The sequence below is a fragment of the Lagenorhynchus albirostris genome, chromosome X (assembly GCF_949774975.1).
Source record: "Lagenorhynchus albirostris chromosome X, mLagAlb1.1, whole genome shotgun sequence".
In the NCBI taxonomy this organism is placed as follows: domain Eukaryota; kingdom Metazoa; phylum Chordata; class Mammalia; order Artiodactyla; family Delphinidae; genus Lagenorhynchus; species Lagenorhynchus albirostris.
In genome coordinates this window covers 89854595-89863729 of record NC_083116.1, presented here as the reverse complement: position 1 = coordinate 89863729, position 9135 = coordinate 89854595, and the positions used below count along the sequence as shown (strand labels likewise).

Sequence of the window (9135 nt, the reverse complement as noted above, 5' to 3'; positions counted from 1 at the left end):
AGTTTCTGCTCCCACCCCAAAATTTGCTTCCTGGGGCCTCTGGACCAAATGGACACGCAAACCTCTACCTGGGCTTTTGCTGTAAGGGGCTCCTAGCCTCAGCCCAGACGTATTTGCCACTGGAGAGGCAATTTCTAGCAGCATACAGGGCACTCATGGAAACTGAGGCCCTTTTGGGGGCAGAGCCAGTTATCCCACAGACAGAGATTCCTCGTATGCCCTACATAATGGAAGAAAAACTCCCCATAAAATCAGATTGGCATCAGAGGCCCCATTATTAAAATGGAAATGCTATCTACAGGGTTGAGCTAACTACTGGAGTGTCACAAACTCCATGAGGAAATAACCACATACCTACCACTGAAGCTAATTTGCCCAAACCCCAGAAATGCCTCTACCCCTTGCTCAATGGGGACGGGAGGGAGGATGGTCAGCACCCTCAAAACAAGCAAAGCAACTGTCTTCCTTTACTGATGGAGTGAGCACAAGGTGTAAGGGACCAGACAATAGACAGCCACAGCCTGTCACCCCCAAATCCGTACGGGGCACAGACCAAAGTGCCCAGTGGGCTGAGCCGCATATAACAGTCCTAGCAGTAGAGTATACCTTTGACAAACATTTTCCCAATGTTCATATTTTACTGACTCCTGGTTGGTGTTCATGAGCTAACTACTTGGTCAGGACTTTGGCAAAATCAGGGCTGGAAAATACAAGCCAAGACATTTGGGCTAAAGAGGTATGGGGCCAATTGCCACACTGGCTCCCACTCTGCCCATCTGGGTGCACCATACCTCGGCTCATACCAAACAAGACACAGAGGAAGTGCTCTACGACTCAAAGCCTGATGAGCTAACTGAACCACCAAAGCAGCTAGGGCTCTGGAAGGAGGGGGAGATCTCCAGACCTTTGGGAGGAGCCACCCTCCCCTTCTATCAGGGAGCACATGAGAGGTCAGGGCTTTGGGGCATCACAGGGTTATGAAAATGGATTGTTAGTAGAGGAGTCGGCTCAGCAGGGAGACAAAACATTAGTGGCTGTACCAGAAGCCAGAAATCTAGACATTGGGCCTACCTCACTGGAGGGACAATTTACAGAGGAGGAGGGCCACATCAGAGATGGCAAATTGATTTCATTGGGCCTCCCCCTGCAGCGGCAGGAACGTATATGTTAGCACATGGTTAATAGTGGTGGGTGCCCACACAGGCCTTCCACTGATGGCTCTTGTGGGGCCCCAACCTCTGTTAATGTTACTGAAGTGTTAACACCGGAGCCTCACAGCCCTTGGGAGTGCTGCTGGTTATACAAACAGATCAAGGCTCCCAGTGCAAAGCAACACAATAGCGGGCATTACAAAATCACATTGTGTGAGTTTTCACCTACTCCATTGTCCTACAGCAGCAGATGTCACAGAAAGGCATAATGGTATTTTAAAACAAGGGCTCCTGAGAGAACCTGGAGGAAGATGGTCCATCAAGTTCAAAAGTGCAGACGAAAGACATGACTGCACTGTATTAAAATTCACAACAAATGAAGACGCTGTGAGAGACGCTGTGACCTCTCCTGGTGGACACATCCACACTGGACACAACCCAATTCCCAGTTTTCATGGACATGAGAGCCTTGCATGCTGCCCACAGCAAATGAACATCCACCTGGTACGTCCACCTTTTTCCCTTCTCCCTCATAGAAACTCCAGAGCCTAGCAGCCACTTCTCCCTTGATCCCAACAGGGACCTGCTGTGGACCACCAACTCTGGGACCACATTCAGCACGCTTCTGCTCCTCATCCAGTGTAAGCTGAGCAGACCACTCACCACTATCTGGAGAGAGAGTCGTCCTCATCTGCTGCCCACATACTCCACTAAATCACCATAGAACAATCTTGGACCAGCTCCTGATACCCAGGAGGTGGAACTAATTACCCCTGGACTGGGTAACACCATTTGGACGATACCCGGGACAATCAGATCTCCTACTGCTGCCCACAGATGACCTCTGACTTTCACCCCTATTCTGTTGCTGTGCCCCTTCCATACCTGAGAAGTTCCTCCCTTCACCAGTGTCGACTACACACCCATTGATGGATCACCCTCTCCTGGCGAACTAAACCCTACTGTTGACAAGGTCTGGAAACAACATGCCACATGCACAACACGGGAGACACACAACATGGGTCAGGATGGGGACCACGGGAAGCACGCTCCTGGCCATTCAGGTTGGTCAGTCCTACTAACATGACCACAGACACCAACACTGAGGTTAGCGCTCCTCCTCCTTCCATCTCTACTGCTACCAGCAACACCCATTCTGGCTAAGCCAGGCTCTAAGATGTGGCTTGTGACTCACAGGTGCCTTCTAATTCTGTGGGTCAACTCTAACTTCAAATATGTGGCCAATCATGGGCTGAGCACATAACCAATTGAGTTGACTCAGGTGCTGAGTATGAGGTAGATAACATGCACATTTACTTGGCTATAACATTATAAGCTCCTATTAACACCACCTGGAATTGCACTAAGCCCCACAACTTGCCTTCACAGGAACACAGAATATAGGCAACAATGGGAGCCTTGGTGGGCCTGTAAGGGAATCCCTGGTAAAGGGCTTTCCCTATTACAAGCTTCCCCTTGTCCAACACTGGACACTGGGTTTGACTCAAAATTGCAGTAGATTTTTACTCAGCAGCAGAACCCCGCAAGGACTTACCCTCATCAACCACACTAGCCACAACTCTCCAACGCCACAATCTTTCCAAATATTCCCCTGATACTAACCACTTTAGGATCACTAATTGGTGAGCGGATGGGCAGTAGGAACAGCGTATGTGCAGGACGCCACACAACAATGAAAAGAAACACAGCCAGTCATGTCCTAGGAGTTATCCACACAAAGTAAATAAATTGCCCAAGGACTGGAACTCTTGGCTGAATCTCACCATACTTTAGCAGCCATGGTGTTAGATAACAGCATAGCTCTAGATTACCTATTTCTGGGCCTTTATTAACACATCTTGTTGCATGTTGGTTGTCAAAGAAGAACAAATCAGGACTTAGTAAGGAGAAACTATTTTTCAGAAGGATTATTGGAAGGGAGGGAAAGGGACTATTGTAATGGGGGAGGGCTGGTTGCAATAGGGAGAATGCTATGACCATAAGGTCTACAAGGGTCTCAAAATCAAGCAGAAAAAAGGCTTTTCTTTCACAGGGTAAGGAGGAGGCAAGCAGAGATGAGCAGAATCTTTCAGAGAAGTTGGACAAGCAAGGGGAAATGGCCAGTGGGGTCTGACAGGAAAGTATCCTGCTGTTGTCAGTCAATTCTCAGGAGAAGCTGAGAAGGGATGCAAATTTCACTTTTTTGTGTTTGCTCAGGCTTGGGGGCAAGCAGAGTTCAGGAACCTGTAGGAAGGGAGAATCCTGACTAAAGTTTGGTCAAGACAAAGCAGAGGGTAAGCAACAGGTAATTGTGAACACTTAGTCGGTCCCCCCTTGTTGTTTAAGTCAGACAAAATCTGTCCTTGAGCACTATTAGGGATGGAATAAGAGTCATTGGGAAGCTGAGTTAGGTCCAAATAGTTTTCAAGGGGGTGCTGGCCTTCATGTTCCTCTTGTTCCTGAAGAACTGACTACTGTATCATCTGTTGATTGTGCTGTTAGGCTGACAGCTGTTGGAAGGCCTTAGCAATTAGGCATTTAACAAGAGAAATACTCAGAAATAAAATAAAATAATAGTTATTAAAGGTTGAATAAGCGAGTAAAACCAAGATTTGAGGTTTAGAGAGAGCAAGTCGAGAAGATTCCTAGACATTGGGCTTGAAGGGTATTCAGATAGTGGAGTGAAGATGACAATGGAAATCTGAAGAATTTTCTGGAATGTTTGGATGTTTTTGGTGATGGCATAACCATCAGAGAGGTTTCAGGGAACACATGCACAGCAATGGCTTCTGATCATTACAAAAGTGCTCCCCTTGAGAAGCCAGGCTGGTGTCCAATGCCAGACAATTATGAAGATCCACTCACTGGAGTTCCTGTAGTTCTCTGGCAATGATGTTAGTGGTTTTAGATGTTAGTGGTAAGATCCACAGTCATGGTTATTTTCTGTAGCAGAGCATAGAAGATGCAGGTGGTTGGGTGAACTTCTAAGTGGCCCGCACTGCAGCAGCTCTAGGCATGCAGGTTGCCCATAGTTGACTTGTTGCAGCAAGTTTTTTAGATTTACTCCCAGTCTCTTAGCCTCTTGTTCTAAGGCTTCTTAAGAACCTGACGAGACAAGAAGAGCACAGCCTCCTTCTGGGGCTTGGATTCTGCCTAAGCTTGTAGTTGTAACATGTTTTGTAGACCTCTTGCCTCATCTAGTGTCTGGAAAACTTAAATCAGAGGTAATAGAGTAGTTAAGGTGAGAAAAGAAGGCAGTCTGGTTAAGCATAGATGGCCCTTTTTGAAGAGTATTGAGGTTCGAGATTCCTTTTGAAGTCTAGGGGGAAAAGCTAAAGGGACCCTGAGTGATAGCACAAAGGATGCCCTTAAATATGAGATGGCATAGGAATTTAAGGGAAGCTGGAGGCTTCCGAAGAAGAGGGAGAACATAACCAGCATTCTAAAGTAAGGTTGTGAGACTGTACTATGAGTTGAGTGAAGGAACGCTATAGATTCTGGGGTCCGTGCACGGATGGCAGAATTGTTAAAGGGGAGAACAGCCTGGGTGAAGGGGAAGAGGAGATAATACAAATGAAGGCTCGTTATGGAAAGCTGCAGTTGTAATGGGAGGAGTTACGTGGATAGCAAAGATGATGTTGGAGGGGATAGAGAAAAAGGATGATACTGCAAGAAGAACAGTAAAAATGGTGAGATTAGGAAGTATGTAAGAGAATCCTACAGGGTCTTGTTTGGCATCTTGGGTGGAAGCTGACCACCTCATGATGTCATCTACTTACTTGGTCTGAAGTTCTTAGGAAAGCAGTCTACCTTGTGGCAACATCTGCTTCTGGGGGCTCTCGAGAGACCCTCTGTTTATTTTTTTCAAGTTTAAAACATGTATTTAAAATGCAATTTATAAAATGCTTAATCTGCTGACTCAGGAGCCCGCGGTGCAGGGTGGGGTAGGGTGGGCAGCTGCCCATTAGACCAGCAGAGCGGGACTGCAGGGGTGCGGCCCTCCCTCCCATACCCTTCTGTTCAGATACCCAAGGGGCCCATGTGCACCCCTGGGATCACATGGCCGAACACAGGACTCCAGAGGTTTCCAGAGTCTTTGCCTACCAGGGAGGCTGGGGCGGCCCTGCCAGCCCATCTCTGAGCAGAGCATCCCCAGATGGGGCAGAGCTGCATATGGCTGGGCTAGACAGGGAGGGGTGGGGCAGTGGGCTCTGGAAGGGGCTGATGGTAGCAGATAGGGTGTTGCCGCCTGCCTGCAGGTGGGGAGCACCCTGACTGAGTGGGTAGCAAAGGGTTGGTCACCAGGCCCAGACCCCCAGCTCCTTTGGTTATAGGATGACATCAGAGTAGTGGCTCATGGGAAGCAGTTAGCTGGAAGGTCTGAGGCCTGGCTCATAGAGTCAGGGAGGAGCTGGGAGAAGGGGATAGTACTGTGAAGGCAGATAAGGGGCAGCAGCCTCAGGTTTCTGTCCCCCACTCCCCTGGTGTTTTGCAAGCCAAAGCCTACAGCTTATTTTTTTAAAAAAATTTTTAAAAAGAAAAGTGATTTATAAAAGCAAAAAATTAAAAATCTCCTTATTGTTAATATTTTAATATGCATTGTTATATGTATTGAATAAAATGTGAAAATAAAAAAAAAGAAAAAGCACTTAAGGAAAGTTACAGACAACTGCATAAAAACAACAACAAAAACCAAAAACACCCACAAACACACACACAAAATCCAAACTGTTTCCCCATCTCCCCTCCCACCTCCCCCCAACACCATAGCTTCCTGTTTTCATTTCTTTCTTTTTAAAATTTTGCCTGCCACCTCTCCATCTGGGAAGCCAGGATATGACTGCTGGTGGGTGGTGACAGGCACACAGCAGGCAGAGCCCCATCTTTGGCCAGAGGGAGGTGAGAGCATCAGGCCCTACTACATCCTTGATCCACAGACACCCATCAGCCAGTCTCCCCTTGGCATCCACTAGAGAAGGGGAGCAAGAACAGGTGGTCCCAACGGCTGAGCAATCAGCACTTCTGGCCTTCCCACCTGGCCTACCTCTGTACCTTCTCCAACTGAAAAGGATAGTTTCATCTTGGGCCAGAAACCATTATTACATGAGGGATGGACACTATCCATTTAGAATGCAGAAACTTGGTCTTGGCAGTGGAACTGTAAAGACAGCTGCAACCTTCTCCCGTCCCCACTCCTGGAGGTCATTTCCCCTCAGAGCAGCCTGTGGGCACCATTCAACATCCTTCAGGTTCTTACTGACTGAAGCTTTGTTCCAGCTCTGCTCACAGACAATTTCCTGCCTTCATGTAGTTGTAAGCCTGTGGACTAATTGCTGACTCAACTGACAGCTGAACTTTCCTCCTTTGGGAAGATGTAGTGGGCCAAGACTTACATAAATGTCACACCAACCACTCCTGAGCGAGGAGGCCATCTGGCTGACTGAGGGATATAAGGTGCAATGCGATGGAAGAGATCAGAAAGCCCGAGAGGGGCCAGAGTGTACACACACAGCTGCTCTAGGCAGGGCCCCCTAAGTCTCTTCCCCCTCAAAGAACCAAAGCAAATCTCCAGGCTCCAAGGACAGAGGGGAAACTGCCTTCATTCCAGGCCCTTGCTCTGGAAGACGGGTTGGAGGATAGCCTAGGCCTATGGGGAACCAGTCTGTCATTACCAATCTTTGCAATGCACAGCTTGTCTCTTCCCAAATGTATTGAGAATGGTCTGCTCCCAAGGTAGTGATTTCACAAGGGAAATGTGCTGGATAGAGTTACAGAGTTGATGCCATCAACAGAGATGGCACTCCACAGACCCTTGAGAGTTCTAAGCCTTACTGGAGCAGGAAGATCTACCTACTTTCTGACCATACTCAGCAGAAGGCTCGGAGTCCTGGAGTCAAGACTCTCTCCTGGCTTTCCTTGTGCTGACAGCAAAATACTGAGCAAGGCCTGCAGCCCTTACTTTTTTTTTCTACTTTTTGGCCACACCACGTGGCATGTGGGATCTTAGTTCCCCGAACAGGGATCCAACCTGCACCCCCTGCAGTGGAAGTGCGGAGCCTTAACCACTGGACCACCAGGGAAGTTCCTCATAGCCCTTACTCCTAAAGCCCCAAAGTGCAGCCTCACTCCTTGCCCACTTCTAGAAGTAGTAAGCCTCCTGAGAGGTTTTGGAAGGGGAAGTCTGTTCACTTGCCCTATCTTCCAAAATACACTAGAGTTGAGGGGTTGGCACCCTCCCCAGGCTCTCTGAGCCTATAGAGCTAGCCCAGTCTTCAGGTAGTACCCAGATGCTCTGGGACTTAGCTGGGGGGAGGGAGGTATAGGCATGGGGTGCTCATCTGTCCTGGGGGCTACAGAGCCCTGCCCCTTTTCTGGGCTGCAGTAGGAATACAGAAGCTAAGCTCACCAAAATCCTATTGGTTAATGTTTCTAGTGAATTGCCCAGAAACATTTTTAAGTAGACTACCAAACTACTCTTTCTCAATTAAAAATTCATTAAACTGCTAAAACCCCTCCCATGCACTTCTACTTTTGCAAATCAAATATTGTATAAACAAACAAAAATAGGAAGCAAAGAAACAAAAAGGATATTTTCAGATGGAACTTGCTTTTAAGTGATGAAAACATGCACTTGAGCATGGGTAGATGGGAGTTCTCATTTGTGTTTTAAAATCCCAAATTAATGAGCATGATAAACTGTTATTGCTGGCACTGGCTTTACCCCAAGTGGCCAAGTGGCACTGTCTGACTCTCTGAGTCCTTGGTGGGTCCCCCCCAACCCTCCTCTAACCCCACCCTTTCCCTTTCCATTGACTTGGGACAGCCCTTCTAGACATGCCAATCACAGTGGGGGGAGGAAGGTCACAGTACATGGGGTTCAAGGTCACAGTAGGCGGAGCAAAGGGAATCACATTGCAAGTAAGTCAGGTTGTTCCCTCTGCTCAAGTCCAGCTGTCTGCCACAGCAGTGCGACCCACAGCGGACGACCCAAGAAGTGGTGACGGAGGCAGTGGCGGTGGCATCCTTTCCTGCCCGCATTTATCTGTGCTGTTTGAAGCCTTGTAACCCATCAGGACCCAACAGCTGTCTGATCACATTGTTGGGCTGCCTGCTGTCTTCAGGTTGGGAGATCCTGGCTGGCCTGTCGAGGATGGGTTTCTCTTGCTCCTCCTCTGGGCTGGTGCTGCCCATGATCCACTTCCAGGCCTCTGCGTACTCTGCCTCACGCTGCACTAGGGACTTGACGGGAAGGGCTGGCCTGCTGGTGGAGTTGGGGCTGCTGACCACACCAATGCTGGTGGGCTTCTTGAGGATGCGGATCTGTGGAGGGGTCCCATGGGAAGGCTATCGTCCTGAATACCAATGGGCACTTTGGAGGAGATTTGGATTTCCCCACTGTCTGCCGCCTCCCAGCTCTCAGGGACTTCCTCATCTTCCATCTTACTCACCGCTTTCAGAGACCCTCAGTTTAGAGTCTGCAGTTGGGATGGACTTCCATTTAGAGTAGATTTCAACATCTTTTCAGTTGAGAAACACCAATCCAGGGTTTGACCCCCCGGGGTTTGGCAGCAGTGTTAGTGATGTAAAGAGGATGATTCAAGGGCCCTTTTAATAGGGATCAAGATTAGTTTTCTGGTTGCCTTGAGAGAACTAAGTCTCCAATTTGTAGGTTATATAGTGGTTTGCATAGGAGAAATGAAGGAAAAGCAGCTTCCACCTGTTGAAGAGAAGTTTGGGAATAATGAATAAATTTCTTACCATATTTTAGAATGTCTGAATTGACCAGGTTAGAGTCTTCAAGAGCCCAGACAGAATAGAGAATTCTATGGGCTAGCCAGTAATTTTACATGGGGACAGCTGGTATAACCCATCAGGAAAGGACCAGAGGGCAATCAGGGATAAGGGTAAAACCCTTAGGCCATGGGAGATTGACTTCTTCCATCAGTTTAGCAAGCTTTCATTTTAATAGTCCATTAGCTCTATC

General features: G+C 48.1%; 1 pseudogene; it reads right to left on the bottom strand.

The window, feature by feature from the left end:
* Positions 1-8184: 8184 nt before the first annotated feature.
* LOC132513599 (SUZ domain-containing protein 1-like) lies at positions 8185-8641 on the bottom strand (annotated as a pseudogene).
* Between the last annotated feature and the right edge of the window lie 494 nt (positions 8642-9135).